This window comes from Pseudophryne corroboree, chromosome 4, assembly GCF_028390025.1.
Source record: "Pseudophryne corroboree isolate aPseCor3 chromosome 4, aPseCor3.hap2, whole genome shotgun sequence".
In the NCBI taxonomy this organism is placed as follows: domain Eukaryota; kingdom Metazoa; phylum Chordata; class Amphibia; order Anura; family Myobatrachidae; genus Pseudophryne; species Pseudophryne corroboree.
Genome location: NC_086447.1, coordinates 799192012 through 799213358, shown reverse-complemented (window position 1 = coordinate 799213358; position 21347 = coordinate 799192012). Strand labels below are relative to the sequence as shown.

At 44.4% G+C, this 21347-nt stretch overlaps 1 protein-coding gene and 1 pseudogene across 2 annotated transcripts in view; both read left to right on the top strand.

Moving 5' to 3' along the window:
- Window positions 1-21347, top strand: part of SRBD1 (S1 RNA binding domain 1) — a 433993-nt gene that overhangs the window by 348899 nt on the left and 63747 nt on the right. The window lies entirely within an intron of this gene.
- Window positions 5765-5883, top strand: LOC134913178 (5S ribosomal RNA; annotated as a pseudogene).

Sequence of the window (21347 nt, the reverse complement as noted above, 5' to 3'; positions counted from 1 at the left end):
CAGCCCTTGCGATCACTCCAGTCTTTTTGGTCCCGGAATTGATGTCAGACACCCGCCCTGCACACGCTTGGACACGCCTGCGTTTTTCCAAACACTCCCTGAAAACGGTCAGTTGTCACCCACAAACGCCCTCTTCCTGTCAATCTTCTTGCGATTGGCTGTGCGATTGGGTTCTTCGTTAAATCCATCGCTCAGCAACGATCCACTTTGTACCCGTACGACGCGCTTGCGCATTGCAGTGCATACACATGCGCAGTAGTAACCTGGTCGCTGCGCTGCAAAAAATGGCAGCGAGCGATCAACTCGGAATGACCCCCATAGTGAGAATCGGGCATAGCCCGAATCTCACTGTGTGTATGGACATATAGATTTTTAACCCCACCTTTTAAAAGTATGCTGTTTCTCTTTTACCCTATTTCCCCCGGACACATCCTCATGGTATTTCCTTATGTGTGTGGGTATCTTTCTCTTCATGTTATCATGTATTCCTTTAGTATTGCTACTTTTTCCCCGTACTTTGGATCTGGGTAAATGTTTATTTGCGAACATCTCGTATCCAATTTGACTCACCCTCTCACATCCTGGGCCTGATTCAGGTACCGACGCTAGTGTAGTCGCAAAGTACCAATGTTCGGTAAACGCATGTGCAGCACCCGTGAGATCATGGGTCACTCAGCCGACCAATGGTGTCACAGTTGATCCAGTGCTGTGCCCTGCCTCTCCTTATACCATGTCTGTGCATCGTTGTTGCTTCCAAGTACACACTTCAACCACATGTAAATCAGATCCTCTGTATCTACACATATTTACCGCTGCCATATACATCCTGGGTATTTATGGATTATTGTATTGTTGTGCACCCTTATCTCCTATTATCCTGTTACTTTGCTTTATTTTTTATGTGAGTTACTTGTCACTCATCTTTGTATTTTATTGCAAAAAGTCAGTGAAAAAAATGTATTAACAAAATAAACCTTTCAATTGTGAGTCTTTGTTTTGTTTTTCTTTAATTTGGTGACAAAAAGTGATTTTTTTTCTCTTACTTGTGAACTGAATGTTTCTTTCCCTCTACCCTCCTTTGAGACTATGACCCAGTGAGTGTTTACGAGTTCATTACTAGGGGCTTAATTGTGGGCGACTTGTAAATTATCGGAATAAATCAGCCATTTTATTTGTCTGTAGTTTGTAATTGCCGATTTGTGAGGGGTTTCTTGTAAAGTGCCTGCCAAAATTGCTTGACTTCAAGGAAGGATTTCTTTTTCTTTTCTATTACGGTGCTGAAATTGGCTGTAGCTTTATACATCTCTGATTTCTGGGTCCCTTGAGGGGTCTGTTACTGTGTCTAAAATATTTTTGCAAATCACAATTTTTCATGCCAATCTCTTCTGTCTCTATGTATTAGATGTAGTGTCAAAGTGTTTTTGAAAATTCTGTTTGTACCCTTATCTTTTCTATAATGTAACTGAGTGTCACTTTGAAACACAATGCATACTTTGGCCTGTGTGCTCCATGTCGGTAAGTGTTGCATTGTCAGGAATTGTGCCGGTGGGGTGCGGTGCCATTCCTACACTAGATGGGAGTGGGAAATGCTATGATATCCTGCTGTGCGGGTTCTTATACCGGGCCAATTATGGTGACACTGACAGCTGGCATCATACTACAGAGTCATTTGTCACATTGAACTAATGTGTATATCATGATGCTGGCTCTTCTGCCCACTGTTGCCCTTTGCCGTTGGTGGTTTTTTCCATTGGCGTTCCACATGTTAGACCTGATTCTGAGTTGGAGACTAGTGGGTTTGCGGACAGATCTATTGGATTTCAGTATACTAGCATGTGAAAGAGATCGGCGACTGTGCGTAAGCTGGATCGGGCATACTCACATGGACGGAGATCAAAAGTGTGAACGGATCAGTAGGACCACACTTGCCATTATATGGGCTTTCTCCGGCAGGGTCCACAGGTTATCCACAGGATAACTATGGGATATGATGGAGGGACAGCGGATTGGCACCAAACGATCACAAGCTCTCAGGCCTCCCAGGATGCAACGGGCCTGTCCATATATCCCCGCCCACTGGCTCAGGCAAATCAGTTTTTTGTTTGGTGCGGCAGGAGCCGGACCATGGTCAGGGGGCTGCTGTTCTATTGCAGCCCTAAGCTTTCTTATTTTATTTTTATAGTCTTACTATGTTTTTGGGTGATCTTTCTTAACAGCGTCTTATACGCATATTGGAAAGAGTCGCTCCAACAACTCTCTGCCGGGTCGCAACAACGCTTACCCGTGTGTACAGTGCTGTTTCTGCGAGTCTCACGCCATTAACTGTTGCCTCACTTCCGTCTCAGACGCTACCACGAGGGGTCTCGGTTGCAGCATAGGCCGCTGCGTCTGTGTTCACGAAGCGCTACTGCGAGGAGACCCGGTCACAATACAGGCATCTGTATGGCCGATGCTTCTGTATGCACAGTGCGTCTGTGTACACTTAAAGTTCCCGGAGCGGCGGTGTACACTAGTAGCGTCGGGATCCACTCAGCGTTCGCTAATGTATTGATCAATCTTGGAAGTGAGGTGAGTCTCCCTGTATCCCACTCTACCGAGTACGTGTTATACAGCACTAAATTTCTATCTACTTTTGTTAGTATGACTAGTTAAGTTTAAGTGCCTATTGCATATGAGTCTGGGTACACTACTGTGGTTTTCTTCGCAATGCGTCTGAATACGTTAAGATCTGTATAAAACAGAATTCAGTAATATGTACTCCTACATACTTTAAAATGTGTTTGTAGTTGATTATGTGCTAATTTGACTAATATATAACATGTGACTGGCTGCTAGTGTGATTGCTGACTTTAATATATGTTTTTCAGTTGGTCTTCTGATCCTCAATGCTGGTGCATGGGTAAGGGTCAGATTGATATCACTTTAGAATGATAAAGTGGTTACAGTCACAAATTGAGTGGTACACTGTGAAAGTGCTGATTATTTATCATATCTAAGAGCGGCATGGGTGACGAGAGTACACTTACAGTAACACCAACACTCATATCATGTTGTCTTTCAAAAACTGTATTATCCTCTCTGATCTGGTACATGTTTTATGTGTAAAATGGTTTGCTTGTCAGCATAATACAAGGCAGATCCCTGATCTACGTGAAGTACAGATAAATCCCCTTTGAGCGATGTTTGCACAGACCTTGTCCAGTATAGCTGAAAGGTTAATTCCTACAGCTTCGATACTAGGAATAAGGTTCATTATTAACCCATACAGGCAGCTCTCTACCTACGGTATCGCCAACAGTTTCTCCAATAAAACATGCTGAGAAACCGAGTGTAAATAAATCATCAACTGCACAGGCTACACAGGATGATTCATCAGACGATGAAAGCTCTATATACTCTTCTTCGGCATACAAAGAACAGGTAAAAGGTATTAGCTCAGTGAATATAGCTGAATTAATGAGAGCAGTAAAGGCCTTTCTGTCCTTAGAGGATTCAGCAGAGCCTGTGTTAAAAATAAGGTACTTATCAGTGATCGCAAAAACGCGTTATGGTGCGTATTTTTCTCACTTTTGCGGACTTGGGTCTCACATTTCGAAAATAGGCGGGTCTGAAGGACGAGATCCGCCCGCAGCCAATCCCGTGGCGGTGGCGTGGGGGCTGATTGTTCCCGCGGCTGCCGTGCTGGACTCAGAGCTGAAGGGCCGGGTAAGTGGTGTGTGTGCCGACAGGAGAATACAAAGAGGCACGGAGGGGTGCAGGGATCGGCAGTGCATGGAGGAGCTGCTGCTGGAGCTGTGCGCCGGGGAGCTGCTGCGGGAGAATCAGCGACTGCGCTCCACCCTGTGAGTCCTGTACCCGCTGCCAATAGCTGCCGCCTGGCCACTGTCACACTCTGCGTGCTTAGGGGAGGTGCAGACCCTGGGCTGCTCCCCGCACACAGTGTCCGCAGCCGCCTGCCTAGGACATCGGATCCCCGGGCTTTCACCCCTCACACCCTGCATCCTGGTCAGCATGCCCCATAAGCTGCGGGCTAAAGTGAGCACGGCTTCTGAGCTGCATGGCACCAACGCACGGGGGGGGGATGCAGAGAGGCACAGAGGGGGGAGGAACGCAGAGAGGCACACAGGAGGAGGAAGCAGAGAGGCACAGAGGGGGGAACGCAGAGAGACACAGAGTGAGGGGGAAGGCAGAGGGACACAGGGGAGGGAGGTATGGAATGACAGGAGACTGGATTGACACAAGCATTGTGTCTATTTTCACTTTGTGGAAAGGACCCAGATGCTACTTTGATACAAGGGGCAGGAGGCTGGAGAGACACAAGAGGTTGGAGTAGATTCAGGGGGCAGGAAGTGACGCAGGGAGTATGAGTCTGGGTGAATCTTTGTTTGATGATGCATTGGTTATATTCCTACACAAACAGGCAGCTTCCGTCCAGGTGATCTCCTACATGAATACTGAATACCGACTGAAGACATTGCCTGCCCAGGGAGGATCCATTTCTACAGAGGTTCCCCGTTGCAGTGAAACCACCATGTAGGTAAGGTGTATTTGGAATAGAATAGAGTGAAATACTCCCAGAGTGACAAGAAACGGATGGCATATCATGCTGGCACACTCCCATTTCGAGTGGCCACGTCCCTAAGACCTAAGTACCACTGCCCACAACATCACCCCACAGACCACCTACCGCCCCTTGTTGCGAGGCCACACCCACTTTCCCAAAAGCGTTTGCCCGCCTATGGCGCGCTCACAAGAGCCCACTCTTTTTCTGGTGCCCACTTCTAAACCTAGTAGCTGCTATCTACCCATACCCACTGCGTTACCCAGCACTGCCTGCAGATAGCCCCATCCTTGTCAGCAGTACTGCCACAATTACTATCTACCCTCTCCCTATCCCTAATACTGTTTGCCCCTATAACCCTACTTGCCATTCAGTACTGCCCCAGCTGCTATTTACCCTTTCCCTCTACCTAACTCCAGCACTGCCTGCAGATAGCCCCCTCCTTGTCACCAGTACTGCCTCAGTTGCTATCCACCCTTACTCTATTCCTACCCCCAGTACTGTTTGCCCCTATAACCCTCCTTGCCATCCAGTACTGCCCTGGCTGCTATTTACTCTATCCCTCTACCTAAACACAGCACTGCTTGACACTAGCCCCCTCCCTCCCAGCACTGTCCCAAGTGCTTTCTACACTTACCCCCAGCACTGCCTGCTCTTACCTCCCTTTATCCCAACTTCTCCCTGCCTCTACCCCCAGTTCTACCCCAGCTGCTGCTTGCCTTTAAACCTCTTTACCCCAAATGCTTCCTGCCCCCAGCACTGTCCCAACTGCTGCCTGCCCTCATCCCCCATAATTTGTGATGGGACCCAGAAATTGTGGAATAGAACCCCAATTTTTTTTACGTAATGGGTCCCTGGGACCCACAATTTTTTTCGCTTACCGCGATCACTGCTTATGTTTAAACGTCCCATAAAATAGGGCCTCCTCATGGGGGACCCCAGCAGCTGATGAAAATCATGGAAAAAGTTTGGGCTATACCCAATAGAGAATATTGGTTCCCAGTTAATGGGATTCCAAATATCCTTTTCCAGCTGGGGACTGTTAAAAGTGGGAAATGCCTCCTAAAGTAGATACGCATATTATTTGATAGTGCGAAAATATATATGGCCTTTGCCATCAACGACAAAAGAGGGATGGTTTTCTGAAAACCATATTGTCTCTGTCTGGGGCAGTCATAAGGCCAGCCATGACTTCACCTTGCAATCTACAGCCACACCACACTGGATAGGCCCAATCTCACTAGATCTTGGAAGCTAAGCAGTGTTGGGCCTGGTTAGTTCTTGGATGGGAGACCACCTTGGAATACCAGGTGCTTTAGGTACACTGGGCTGAGGTACTGGAAGACAGGTTTTAGCGCCTGCAAGGGAGCAAGAATCCCATATAGCTCATATGGACACTAATGTTCTAGGGCATCAGCATTAACAATAGCTGCTCGCAGAGCAGTATTGCTTACATACATGAAAAGCTGATTCAGAATCAAAGAAGGTTCAGGAAACTTTGCCTTTGGCTGGACGTTTCTGTTTGGTAAGAAGTTAACAGATATTCTGGAGTCAAAATCAGACTCCAAGAAGGTCACGTTTCCTTCCACATATAACCCCAAACCTAGGGGTCCAGTTTTCGGCCTTGTCGGTCATAAAGGAACGAAACAGCCCCAATACAATAAGTTTGGTAAAGGAAAAGAAGCAAAGGCAACCAGAGGGCCAGCTTCCAAACCAGAGGATAAGCCATCAGCATGATGGTGCGGGCCTCCTTCTGGGGGACCCCAGGATAGGGGGCCAACTTCTTCAGTTTGCACAGATCTGGTAACAGTCTACAAACAGATGCCTGGGTGCAAGAAGCGATATCTCTAGGTTATGTTTTTCTTCAAGCATCCTCCTCAAAGGTTCTTCTGTTCCAGTCCGTCTCGGGTAGAGGCGAGGGACAGGGGTTTGCAAGAAGCAGTTCAGAAATTGCTTTGGTCAGGAATAGTCATTCCAGTAACCCCTGCACAACAGGGGTTTTTACTCCAACCGGGCTTGGGTTCAGAAGGATCCTTTCACCCCAATCTCCTAAACAGATAAGTTTGGGTACCACGGGTCACATGGAGATGTTGCACTCCATTGTTTTGGCATGGAGCCAGGGAATTACATGGTATCCCTGGATAGTCAGGATGCTTACCTACAGTTTCCTATAGCACTGTTCCATCAGTGTTATCTCAAGGTTCACCATCCTCCAGCAACATGTTCAGTTCCAGACCTTACCCTTTGGGTTAGCCACAGCCTCCAGAGTATTTACCAAAATGATGATGATTATGGCAGCTTATCTCCGCAAGAAGAGGATAAGAAAATTGCCATACCTCGACCACCTTTTTATCCTGGCACAATCACAGGAAAGGCTTCTATGCCATCTCCAACAGACAATGACTTGTCTGCAGAGGCATGGGTGGTTCATAAATTGGGCTAAGTCATCCCTGGTTCCGTCAAAACGGATGACTCACTGTGGGGCTGTACTGAATTCAAGTCTGCAGAAAATGGATTACCTTGGAACAAGATATCCAAGGTACAGTCAAGTACTCAGGAGTTGTTACACAGTCAAACGATATCAATCCACGCAGCTATGCGACTGATGGATTTGATGGTGTCAACATTTGACATGGTGGAGTATGCACAATTCCACTCAAGACCTCGGCAGCGTCTGATTCTGGCTAGATGGAATGGAATACATCAGACAATAAAGAAACAGACTATGGTACTTTCACACAAGGTAAGAAAGTCATCAGCCTGGTGGTTACAGACATCCCATCTAGACAAAGGGAGAATCTTTTGGATATCAGATTGGGAGATCCTTACAACAGATGCCAGTCTTCAGGGCTGGGGAGCAGTGTCCGGAAGATTATGGTTCCAGGGACAATGGACCACAGAAGAAAGTTGCCTGCCATTAAATCTGTTAGAACTTCGGGCCATATACATGGCACTGATTCAGACAAAGGACACTCTTCAAGGAAGACCAGTACAGATCCGCTCGGACAATTTAACTGCGGGGGCGTACCTCAACCATCAGGGAGGAACGCGCAGTCAAACAGCAATGAAGGAGGTAAGTCACATACTAAACTGGACAGAACTCCATCTTCCAGCATTGTCCGCAGTATTCGTTTCGGGAGTCCTAAACTGGGAAGCGGATTTTCTTAGTCGACACGCCATTCAAGCAAGCGAATGGTCTCTACACCCGGAAGTCTTTCAGACTCTGGTAGACAAGTGGGGTTTGGCAGAGATAGATCTCATGGCATCCCATCTGAACAACAAAGTGCCCCCGCATACGGGGCAAGAACAAAGGATCCTGGAGTGATCTTTGTGGACACCTTGTCAGTGAAATGGGAGTTCCATCTGGCGTATCTCTTTCCTACGATCATCCTGCTACCAGGGTAGTGAGGAAGATAAAAGAATCAAAGGGTGCCGTGATTCTAATAGCTCCGGCTTGGCCCAGAAGGCATCTGCTCCCTCAACGTCCAGATCTACTAATGCAGGGTCCTTGTTATCACAGGCATCTGGATCGACTATCGTTGACTGCATGGCTCTTGAAACCTCTATCCTGAAGTCAAGAGGATTCTCGCTACAGGTATATTCAAACACTGCTCAGCTCGCATTAATCACTGAATATGGCAGGTCTATATTCATGGTGCAGTGAAAGAAATATGGACCCGAAATCTTTCCACGTTTCCAGGGTCTTAGATTTCCTTCAGGCGGGAATGGATAAAGGTTTGAAGGTGGCTTCATTGAGAGTACAAGTATCAGCATTGACTGTAGGGTTCCAAAAGAAAATTGCAAATTTACAGGATGTGCGTACTTTTTCCAGGGACTGCTGCGCATTCAACCTCCTTTTGTTCCTCCTACAGTGCCTTGGGACTTAAGTCTAGTCCTCAAAGCCCTTCCAGTTGCTCCATTTGAACCACTTAATAAAGTGGATCTTAAATGGTTGACCGCTAAAGTTCTCTTTCTGCTGACTATGGCATCAGCTAGAAAAGTGTCAGAATTAGGAGCGCTGTCATGTTGTTCTCCTTTTCTGTTTTTTTATCCAGATAAAGCAGTTCTCAGAACTAGGTCTGGGTATCTTCTTAAGGTGGTGTCTAAATTCCCACTTAATGAAGAAAATGTAGTCCCGGCTTCTCAGGTATCGGGACTTTCTGCGGGAGATGCGTCGAGGGACGTAGTCCGACCATTAAGGATCTACGTGGATCGCACAAGTGCCATCAGAAAGACAGATTCTCTCTTCATTTCTGCGGAATTCACAAGAGAGGATGGCTTGCTACTAAATAGACGCTGGCTAGAGGGCTTCGAATGACGATTTCGGAAGCATACTCTCAAGCGGATCTCCCTGTTCCGGGTAATGTCTCTGTTCACTCTACTTGTAAGGTAGGTCCTTCATAGACAGCACAACATGGTGCTTCAGCAGAACAGATATGTAAGGCAGCCACATAGTCTTCCATTTAACACATTCATTAGACATTATGCTTGGATACTTTTGCCTCTCATGACGCTGAATTTGGGTGTAAGGTTCTTCTGTCCAATCAGGAGCGTCCCCACCACTAAAATTGCTTTGGGAAATCCCATTGTTATCCGGTGGATAACCTGCTGACCCTGCCGGAGAAATATACGTTATGGTAAGAACTTACAGTTGATAACGGTATTTCTCCTAAGTCCACAGGTTCCTCAGGGATCCTACCCTGACGCACCTGATTTGAGGATCTTGCTACTCACTAACCTCTTCCTTCTTGTACGTAAGGGTGTTCATGTGTGTTCTTCTCGCCTAATTACGTCTCTACATGATGCTCCTGCCTAGATGCTTTGGAATCCAACTGATTTGCCTGAGCCAGTGGGCGGGGATATATGTAAGGGCCCCACCTGAGCTGACCTTGAGAAAGACCCGAGGAGGGTCGTAACGCGTAGGTGCTCATTGGACTGACCACCTGAATGTGAACGACGAGTGTGGACTGAGCCGGTGTCTGAAGGAGTCCTAGGACTGGGGAATCCCTTGCTGCAGCCTGGTGATTTACTCTGTGTCATTCATGCTTATAGAACTGACGTGAGCCAGTTCTTACTTCTAGCCGGTAATCAGCCATTTCTACTGTTGTTGCCCAGGGTGTCAGCCCTACCAGTGAATGTCTGCACCACCATTGTGTGGTTTTTGTATGTTAGGATTGTTTTTAATTGTCATGTTGTCTTGTGTGATGTATTAAATTTTTAAACAATATCACACTATTGGTTGCCCATTATCTCTCTTTCCGGTAAAATTCCTGTGATCCACACTGAGAGTTTGTTCCTGTATAATACGTCTGAAGGATGTTATGGATCTGAGAGCCGGGCGTGACTAAGGCTCTACTGACGTAGAGTGAGGCGCTGGTCGAGCGGTATTCCACGTATCTTTTTTCCTATATGTAAGGGCCCGTTGCATCCTGGGAGGCCTGAAAGCTTGTGATCGTTTGGTGCCAATCCGCTGTCGCTCCATCATATCCCATTGTTATCCTGTGGAACCTGTGGACTTAGGAGAAATTCCGTTATCAACGGTAAGTTCTTACCATAACGTATATTTTCTGGGCAGTAACTGGGTGGGGACTGTTCCACCATGTGGGTGTGCAAGCCGACTTTCTTGCTCATTCGTAGTCAGAGGACAGAGGTGGGATGCCTGTCTCTGACTAATCATTTGCACCTAGCATGGGGTGGGTGCATGTCCGGACACTAATGGTGGCGGCTGTGAACAGGAAAACAGTGTGCAAGATAGGCTTCCACATGAAGACGCACGGGTATTTGGCATACGCGGGAGGATTCTCACATTGGTATAACGAAGTAAGACATCTGCAGCAGCCGTATGAGTTCCAAAAAAAATAGTGTTGCGTAGAAATCCATTGATCTTTATGCAGCATTGACTCTACACTAATAGCAGCAATATACTGTACATGGTTCACATGCCGCTGAGAGAGAATGATGTCAGTACCATTTCCTGCAGTCCTCCCATTCTGTGTATGTTAGCGCTGTTCCTGTGGACAACAGAGGCAATGCAGCATATCTAGATACGGGAAGCGGTTAAAATACCGCCAGTCGGGATATGAAAATCCCGACATGCGGGGAAATGCTGCTGCTGGTATACCTGCGACACAGGCTATTCTCCCTCTGTGGGTGTCCACAACACCCATAGAGGCAGAATATAATCTGTGGCGAGCGCTGCAAGCCCGCAAGGGGCTTCCTATCCTTCGCCCCGCTGCGACATTCTGGCGGCCGGGAACACGCTGTCGGGATCCTGTCTGCATTGTACATATGTACAAATTGTACATATCTCCTAGATACAGTACAGGGGGAAATGTATGAAGCAGTGAAAAGAGTGAAAAAGGTGCCTATGGCAACCAATCAGCTTTCAGGTAGCACTTATCAAGTGCATTCTATAAAATGATAGGTAGCAAATGGCAATCGACCATTTGCTCCAAAAACTCTAAAATGGACAAAAACAGCCGTTCATCCAAGTTGGTTAAATTTGTGTTTAACCAATTTGTATGAACGACAGGTTATGTTTGTTTTCCAGTGTTTGGGAGCAAATGGTCAGTTGTCATTTGCTTTCATCCATTACCAGATTTTCATTCCAACCAGCCAGATCTGGCAGACAATCTGCCAGATAGTTGTATAGTGTGTACCTAACTTAAGACCCAGATTTACTGTATCAAGCCTTGGAGAGTGATAAATAGCACGCTGATAAAGTACCAGCCAGTCAGCTCCTAATTATCCTTTTTCAAACACAGCCTGTAACATGGCAGTTAAGAACTGGTTGGTTGGTTGGTTGGTTGGTTGGTTGGTAGTTTATCGCTGTGCAATTTATCTCTCGCCAAGGCTTGATACATCTGGGGCTAAATTCCCTCAAACATGGGGAGCAGGGCAAAAATGTGCTTCATTCCATGCCTGTCCCCTATACATGTGATGTTATGATGTCACAATGAGAGGCGATGCTGCCAGGGCCAAGAAATGACTGAGTTGAAAGTTATGGAAATATGGTTCAGTGTCTTTATTTCACCAGGATTTCTCACAGAACTTTTTACTGACTGCTTACCTGAGTTGTCATTTGCATTATTGTAGAGCGAGGAGAGATTAATATTCTGAATGGAGTGCTGGGGTGGAGCCAGTCCTGTGGACTGTGACATCTACATGAAACAAATTTCCTTAGAAAAATCAGCACCAAATTGCATCACCCATTCCTTCATTGTGTATCTGGTTACTTCCTCATTAGAGGGCTACTGTACCTCTGTCAGATCAGATATACTAGGGGCAGTGCAGAGGGGATACGGTCCTTAGGTCAACCTCAGGTCAACACTCAATAGGTCGACCACTTTGCTCATGTCGACCTTTTCCAGGTGTCAAACTACTACTGCCTGTCGACCTATTGAGTGTCGACCTAAATAGGGTCGACCCAACAAACCGATTCCGTGCAGAGCACCAATAACTGGGAATTACAGTATAATACTAGAGTTACCCTTAAGGCCCGTACACACTGGCCGATATATCGGCCGTTCTCTTGAACGGCCGATTTATCGCGGGTCCGTCGGCCAGTGTGTACGGCCGATACGTCTGTGGACTCCGTCGTTCACAGACGTATCGCGCCGGCCCCGCAGCACAGCCGTCGCCCAATATATCTACCGATATATTGGCGCGTCGCTGTGTGTGTACGGGCGGTCGGCCGACCGCCCGTACACATGCTGCGGCGGGCGACGGTGATTGACAGCTGAACTGGGCAGGCGTGTGTACACGCCAGCCCAGTTCATGACATCAGTCCCCGACGGATCGGGCAGTGTGTATGCACAGCACACTGCCCGATCCGTCCATAGATATATCTGCCGATCAATTGATCGGCAGATATATCTTCTAGTGAGTACCCACCTTCACACTTCATCATGTGACCTGAGCCATGTAGTACAGTCACTGTACTGTACAATACTGTTGGTGCAGTATGGGTGCTCAAAATTTCTGTTCAGAACATGCAGACGGGTGCTAATTGCTTATGCCCAGTATGTATGCTGGCTGTAAACGTGTCCTTTTATCAACTGCAGCCTCTATTGCTACAACATATTTGGTGGTTACAAAAAGATTAAAAAGTAGGGACACAGAGTATTGGAATTGGCGTATACTAATCTATTTTCGTAAGGTACAATAAAGTCGTTAATGGCCATCTTTATAATCTACTTTCATTTTTATTGGCAACTGCTCCAGCCAGTTTTTCAAAATGTTATTTCAAGTATCTACTTGCAGTTTTCTCCCCTGTCTTGTCATTGATATTGCAAAAAGCAAAAAATAAATAAAAATGCCCATCTAATATTTCACAAATGAAAAAAAAAAAAAGATCCCGTTCAAACAAAATTTGTGTTTCCACTTTCAGTAAAAAAAAAAAACCTGCTTTTCAAACCTGCAGCTGGTTTTGTCTGCAGGAGTTCCCACTTATGGGCGGCTTTGATTGACATCTTGAAATGGCAGCTTTTCATGAATAGCTGTTAACTTGTAGAATTCACTTATGGCTCTCAGACAGACTTACTTTGTTCTACTGTTGGGGGCTGTCCAATATAAACAGGACCTTGCATCTGAATTTAATAATGCTGCAAAGTCCGTAGAGAAAACTTTTTTCATTTTTTACACTTAAACTTCTGATGCGTTTTTGAACCTGAGATTTAACCTAACATGCTTACTGCGTGATAATTGCTTTAATTGCTCCTGTCACACTTCTGATGTTTTCCTGTAAATTGCTTTGGCCAGTCTTTGTAGTGATGCCTTTTTGTAGCCTTCCTCGCTCTTCGCAGTTATTTTACATCACCCAGCCTGGCGGGGAGGTGTCAATAACTCTCTACAATGTGATCTCTGTTTGATATTGCTTTACCAATTGACATAAACGCTCTTTAGAAAATGGTAAAATGTTTTAAATCTACAGGGTGTATTTTTATTGCTAGATCCAAGCATATTGGGGGTCATTCCGAGTTGATCGCTCGCTAGCAACTTTTTGCTGTGCTGCGATCAGATAGTCGCCGCCTATGGGGGAGTGTATTTTCGCTTTGCGAACGCTTTTGCAGCCAACGGCACAAAAAAAGATTTTTGCAGTTTCTGAGTAGCTCTGGACTTCCTCAGCCGCTGCGATCACTTCAGTCTTTTTGGTCCCGGAATTGACGTCAGACACCCGCCCTGCAAACGCATGGACACGCCTGCGTTTTTCCAAATACTCCCAGAAAACGGTCAGTTGACACCCATAAACGCCCTCTTTCTGTCAATCTTCTTGCGATCGGCTGTATGAATGGATTCTTTGTTAAATCCATTGCCCAGCACCAATCCTCTTTGTACCCGTATGATGCACCTGCGCATTGCGGTGCATACGCATGCGCAGTTTTGCTGAGATTTAACCTGATCACAGTGCTGCAAAAAGTTGCTAGCGAGCGATCAACTCGGAATGACCACCTTTGTGTGTGCCTGGCATGCCTGTCTGTCAGTATGTGCTTCATAAGCAAACTTTGCATGTTAATGTGGTTGCTAGACACATTTCAAGGTCCATGCCTCTTTTGCGGTCCTTACGATGTCATAAAAGAGACTCAGGTCTTGCATGTTGGCAGCCGTAACTGACATTTTTTTTTGAGGGCGGGGGGGATCGGATTTGTAAAAATGGCACGTAAACAAGATTGTATGGAAGGTCCAAAATGCATCCTTTTATACATGTAGGGACAAGACCCAATCTCCAACTCTTCAGGGGTTCCAGAAGATGAATCTCATTTCTGTATTTAATGCAAAAGTAGGATACTAAGTAAGCAATGAATAACAACAATCCGCCCCACTCCATCCATCAGCCATTGCACCTATGGCAGCCCACAGGTGCTGGCATCTTAGCCCACAGATCCATCCTCTTCTCAGCAAAGCTAGCTGCCTTTGTACAAAAGAGCTCTGTGATTTTGCACTTTTTGGTTCTTACAGACGTGTCCTCATGCACCTATCCTCAAATGGCGCGAGAAACCTGGTGCGATTCCTGTGTTGTGCACTTTTTCCTCAGTTATAATTCTTAGTCCTCTTATCGTGTACTAGGTAGTTAGGAATAGTGTTTTGGTGTGCAAGGTCCAGCTAGACACATGGGAAGGAACAGGGAAATGTCTCCTCACCAGGGGAGGAGTGCAGATATTATGGCCATATATACTGTGAGATATCTCACAGTGTATGACCACAATATCTACAGGGTCTGAAGCTGCCAGATAAAATGCCTGTTGGTCTGATGGGCATTTTATCTGCACGTCTATGTCCACCTTAAGTATTGGTTTTGAGCTATATGAAGATCTGTCCAAGCACCAGCAGCTCCAGATATAATTGAACCATTATTGTGGTTGAATAGGTTAGCTTCTGTGTTATATTTTTCATTAAAATATAAAAATTATCTTGTGACTAAATTATGGGGTTACTGCACTTCAGTTTTATATATTGTTGACGGTGCTTCAAAAAGAAGCTTTTACCCACGTCACTGATTTAACTTTTTAAGATGCATTCATATTGCCCTTTTTTTACGTTTTAGCTAATTTAATAGATCACAGCTGTTACTACAGCCTCATGAAATAACATCCGTTTAAAATGTTATGCTCACTGTTTTTCTGATGTATAAAATACAAGAGATCACTCTTTGGAGTGGCAGAGCAGCCTGTACCTGGCGCACCAACCTCTTTGAAGTATTTTACTAGGTTCTAGCTGAATACATTTCCTCACATTGTAGAAGCTGGATTTCCAGATGTGGCCAAGCTTGCGAATATATGTGTTAAATATTTGGGGGGCGACCCTGGTGAAGCCAAAAGATACGACTGGCATTTCACTCACTTTATACATCCATAAACAGTTTATTGTTATGATTCTTTCAGAGATATTATATATATATATATATATATATATATATATATATATATATATGACATTGCCTTCTAATGCAACAGTGTAACATGTCATTGATGAATGTGTGCATTGAAAGTTCCTGCCGTGTTTGACTTCTGTTGCTTGAAAAATGCGCCCAATATAAATATTATATCAACATTATTATGCCGCCATTGGCTCTGTACATCTGTTGCATAGATACGAGAAGAATGGTAAGCATTGACTTTTAGTACAAGCCTTTTATTACTGTGATAATAATGACACAGATATAATGTATACATTTCATATATTACAGCAGCATTTTTTTATGTACTTGCACTATCCCTTTCATAGACAGAAGCCCTCTTTCTGCACCCAGAGCTCAGGTCTGGCCGCCTACATCCGGTTGTCCACTGGCGCTGCATGTAAAAAATGCAAGTGCTTTCAAAACATGAAAGCCCAAATATGCGCATGCTTTTAAGATGCGGATCACATTTTCTTTCACTGGTGGTTGATATTCTCTCGATTTGGTTGCACATATGCGTCCACAATTCAAATGACACAGAGTTTTTTCCCCATTCATTTGAGTGGAGATTTCCAGCTTTTACCTTGCATGTAGAAATTAAAATGAGTGTGCTATTTAAGTTAAGTGGAGAAGCTCCGCACCTTAAATAAATAGATAACATGAAATTGGGCAGAGTTTCTCCTCACCCCAAAAAGGTGACAGACCACAAGAGCTGACATTTCGGCAGACTGCACAAGCACCACACCATCCATGTGCACTTTGATGCAGGATATAGCAATGGGTTGCACTCTCCTTGGCTCATTGTCATTGTGAAATGGATGCTTCAGGGTGGCTACCGCACAAATGCATGAAAAAGATCTGTCTCTTGAGAGGGGTTCACTACGATATGCCGGCGGTCGGGCTCCCGGCGACCAGCATACCGGCGCCGGGAGCCCGACCGCCGGCTTACCGACAGTGTGCCATGCTATTTTATTCTCCCTCCAGGGGGGTCGTGGACCCCCACGAGGGAGAATAAGTGTCGGTATGCCGGCTGTCGGGATCCCGGCGCCGGTATACTGTGCGCCGGGATCCCGTCAGTCGGCATACTGAAGACCACCCTCTTGGGAGTGTCATGGTAGTCTCGTGGACAGAATTCCATGCTGATTTGTTTATGGAAGTGATGCCTATTTCTGATCTTTTGCACTCCCCACAAAGCGGGTGTCAGTGTCAAAACCAATGATGAACAGATATATACCCAATAACATAAGATAGGGAATCTGGCTGCTGTGGACATTTGCCCATTGTGTTTAATTTGTAATCCAGTTGGATATTTCGCAGAGCCTTTACCCTATGGCATTATGGAACCCTTATAAATAAAAGATAATCTTTTGCTTGCAATCCAATAGTATTCTTCTCCACTCAAAACAAAGGAATTATTCTTGTAATCCACTGGAAAGCCATCATTTTGTGATCTTCAAGAAATCAATGCCTCATTCATTTTAATACCACTTTAATGGAGTTTACAGTACATGTAATGCCCAACTCCATTTAAATGAATGGGCCATTGATAGGAATGGGAAAATTATACCACACTGCTAGTTAAAACATGTTAAAGCTTAGCTTGTATGTATACTATGCTCTCCCATCGATATGCTTTGAATGCACTGAACTGGAACAAGCAGCTTCCGCAGACACTTAACTCAAATGCATGCAGATGTATGTACACATGTGGGTATGGTCACATTGAATAGATTAGATTTTCATTCTTATGCTCTAGTGGGAAACTGGTATAAGAGCCATTCCCAATATTGTTCCTGTTGATTTAGATAAGAACTTCAAGGCTGATTCTGAATTAAAAGCAAAGTTAAAAAAAAAAAACAAGGAGTAATTTTGCACCTTAAAAAACCACGTTGCACTGCAAGGTGTACAAATACATTTCTCTTTTTTTTTTTTTTGCATGCAGGGTAAATACTGGCTGCTTTTGCATGTAACTCACAATTGCTGGGCAAATTAGCGCCCCCCCCTCCCCGTCTCCCCCCGCACGCTCAGCACACATTGCGCTGTACTGAGCGGGGGGAGAGATGTGCTCAGCACACATCTCTCCCCAAATCATGCCGTGAATATGGCCCTTTACTCTTCACACAAATAGAACTTCCCAAAAAGACCCCCAGATCTGTCTGCTATGTACACTGATGACCCCAGAGAAGACCCAAGGAGCTGTCCACAAAGTTGTAGACATAGGGAGACAGGCTACCCCTTGCTTCTGCTTTCCACCACATTTTCTCCTTATGTATGCTTGCCAGCAAAAAAATAGAAAGTAAAAGAAAAATGATTGAGTTCTTGATATTTTGGAACACTGGGCGGACTTCTTGATATCTTGGAACACTGGGCGAACTTCTCAGTCAGGCGCCATCTTTTTTCTCGTGACGGATTGCACCTGAATGAGGAAGGGGCTGCGGTACTGGGGGGTAGGATGGTTAGTAGGTTGGAGGATCTTTTAAACTAGGAGCCTGGGGGGAGGGTTTAGCTAGAAACTATGGGTCATGCAGCGAGTATAGTAGGGATGGTGGTAGTGAGATAAATGGGGGTGGAGAAGGGGGGAGGGAAAGTGCAGCCGGTAAGGGTATTTACATGGGTTCTATTAAGGGTGTTAAGAAAGGTATTGCTAAAGCATTAAATAATAACAATTATGTGTCATCATTACAGACTATAGAAAATGTTGTACGGGACTTTAGGGAAAATACTTATGTCAGTGCGGTGATTTTAGATGGGAACATTGGGTTGAGCAAAGAGAAAAGTAAGGTGGACAATACTAAGTACGGTGGGGTTGGAGAGGGAGCGAGAAGGACAGTCTGTATCAGTAACTCTACGGATGCACTACTTAACCAGGATGGGAAATCTTTAGGAAAACAAACAAACAAATAAAGAAACCAGTAAACTAAAATGTATGCTTGCTAACGCAAGAAGTCTAGCAGGTAAAATGGGGGAATTGGAATTGTTAGCATCAAAGGCTGAGTATGACATTTATAGGTATTACGGAAACATGGTGGGACGACTCTCACAACTGGGTTGCTAACTTGGAGGGGTATTCTCTTTTTAGGAGGGACAGGGCTAACAAAAGAGGAGGAGGTGTATGTCTTTATGTTAAACCATCTCTTAAACCATACCTGAAGGAGGTTATCTATGAGGAGACTGGCGATAATGTGGAGTCACTATGGGTAGAAATCTCAAGTGGGGGAATTGATGCAAAAAAAACTAGTCATAGGCACGTGCTACAAACAGCCGGATATTAGCATTCATGAGGAAGAACAACTATTGCAGCAAATCAAAATGGCTGTGGGATTGGGGGACATCCTTGTCATTGGGGATTTTAATTACCCGGATATAAACTGGAGTGACGATTCATGTGCTAAAGCGAGGGGCAGCAGGTTCTTAAATATGTTTAGAGATCACTACTTGTCTCAATTAGTCGAGGACCCAACTAGGGGTAAAACTACCCTGGATCTAGTAATTACTAATAATGTGGACATTATATCAAACACTAAAGTTGGGGAGACTTTGGGTAACAGTGATCACTATATGATCACATTCGACATCAGTTTCAGGAAACATAGCTACAGGGGTTCCACCAACTTTTAACTTTAGGAAGGCTAATTTCAGTATGCTTAGATGTGCACTTAACGACATAGAGTGGGAGGTTCTGTTTAATAACAAGAACACTTCAGAAATGTGGGATGTTTTAAAAGGGTTGCTGGATAGCAATATTCATAACTTTATTCCCATGGGCAGTAAACGCAGGAGTATTAAACTCAAACTGATGTGGCCTAACAAGAGGGTTAAGGCAGAAATTGATAAAAAAAAGCGGGCTTTCAAAGCATTTAAATCTAATGGAAAGGAGGAGTCTTTCAAGTATTACAAGGAGTGTAATAAGAAATGCAAAAAAGCAATAAGAGCAGCTAAAATGGAAAATGAAAAGCAAATCGCTGTAGAGAGTAAAACCAATCCTAAAAAGTTTTTTAAATACATAAACAGTAAAAGGTTAAAAAAGGAGAATATAGGTCCATTAAAAGATGAATTAGGAAAATTGATAAATGATGACTAAATAAAAGCGGAAATACTGAACAAATTCTTTTCATCAGTATTTACCAGTGAAGAACTGATGGTGGGAGTAGAGCATAACAATTGTGACAGTAATGATTTATGGTTAGATACTTGTTTAAGCGAAGAAGTAGTGCGGGAGAGACTAAGCAAAATTAAGATTAATAAATCACCTGGTCCTGATGGACTTCACCCGAGGGTTCTTATGGAGCTTAGTTCACAACTAGCACGACCCCTATACTTGATTTTCAATAGTTAAATTAGATCAGGCATGGTACCGAAGGATTGGCGTATAGCTGAGGTAGTGCCATTATTTAAAAAGGGATCCAAAAATCTTCCGGGAAACTACAGACCAGTTAGTTTAACATCTATAGTGGGGAAAATATTGGAAGGGATTCTAAGGGACGTCATACAGGAGTATCTAAAGTCCGCTAGGATTATTAGCAAGAACCAGCATGGGTTTGTGAGGGACAGGTCATGTCAGACTTAATTAGCTTCTACAAGGAAGTGAGCAATAATCTTGATCAAGGAAAAGCAGTGGATGTGGTCTTCCTAGATTTTGCAAAAGCCTTCGATACAGTTCCTCACAGGAGACTGATAATCAAATTAAAGGAGATTGGCCTAGGATAAACTATTTGCACATGGATAAGCAGCTGGTTGGATAGCAGGGTACAGCGAGTAGTGGTCAACGGTAAGTCCTCAACTTGGTCCCCAGTAGTCAGCGGAATACCACAAGGGTCCGTACTTGGACCACTACTGTTCAACATATTTATCAATGACCTAGAAATAGGCCTGGAAAGCACAGTGTCAATCTTTGCAGATGATACTAAACTGTGTAAGGTAATTAATACAGAATTGGATGTGGAGTCCTTGCAGAATGATCTATCTAAACTTGAACTCTGGGCGTCTAAATGGAAAATGAGGTTCAATACAGACCAATGCAAGGATATGCATTTTGGGACTAAAAACAAACTTGCAGCCTACATATTAAATGGGGAACGCCTAGGGGAAACAGAGTTGGAAAAAGATTTGGGGGATTTCATTGATAATAGGCTTAATAACCGTACACAATGTCAAAACGCAGTAAAGAAGGCAAGTATGGTGCTAGCGTGCATAAATAGGGGAATTGAGACAAGGGACTCGGATGTAATTATGCCGCTGTATAAGGCATTGGTACGTCCGCACCTGGAATATTCTGTTCAGTTTTGGGCACCATTGTATAAAAAAGACATCAGTGAACTCGAAAGTGTTCAAAGGCGAGCTACTAAATTGATTAAAGGCCTAGAAGGACTGGACTATAAGGAAAGACTTACTAGGCTGAATATTTATACACTAGAAAAGAGGCGCCTAAGAGGAGATATTATTAATATCTTCAAATATGTAAAGGAACATCACAAAGAGTTATCAGAGGAATTATTTATTAAAAGAACACAGTTTAGGACACGTGGGCACTCGCTGTGACTGGAGGAGAGAAAGTTCCGAACGCAACGGAGGAAAGGGTTCTTCACTGTTAGGGCAATCAGGATGTGGAATTCCCTGCCAGGGAAGGTGGTAATGGCGGACTCTGTAATTGGATTTAAAAAAGGAATGGATAAATTTCTGAATGAAAAAGCTATCCAAGGTTATAATACTTAAAATATCAACGTGGTTAATCCGGGGGTAACATGAGTTATAGTAGCTAACTAGTCATAAAACATTATTTAGCAAGTATGTAGAATCATCACAACTTTATACAGGTTGAACACGATGGGCAATTTGCCTCTATTCAACCTCAAATACTATGTTACTATGTTGATATTTAGTAAAAATAAAATA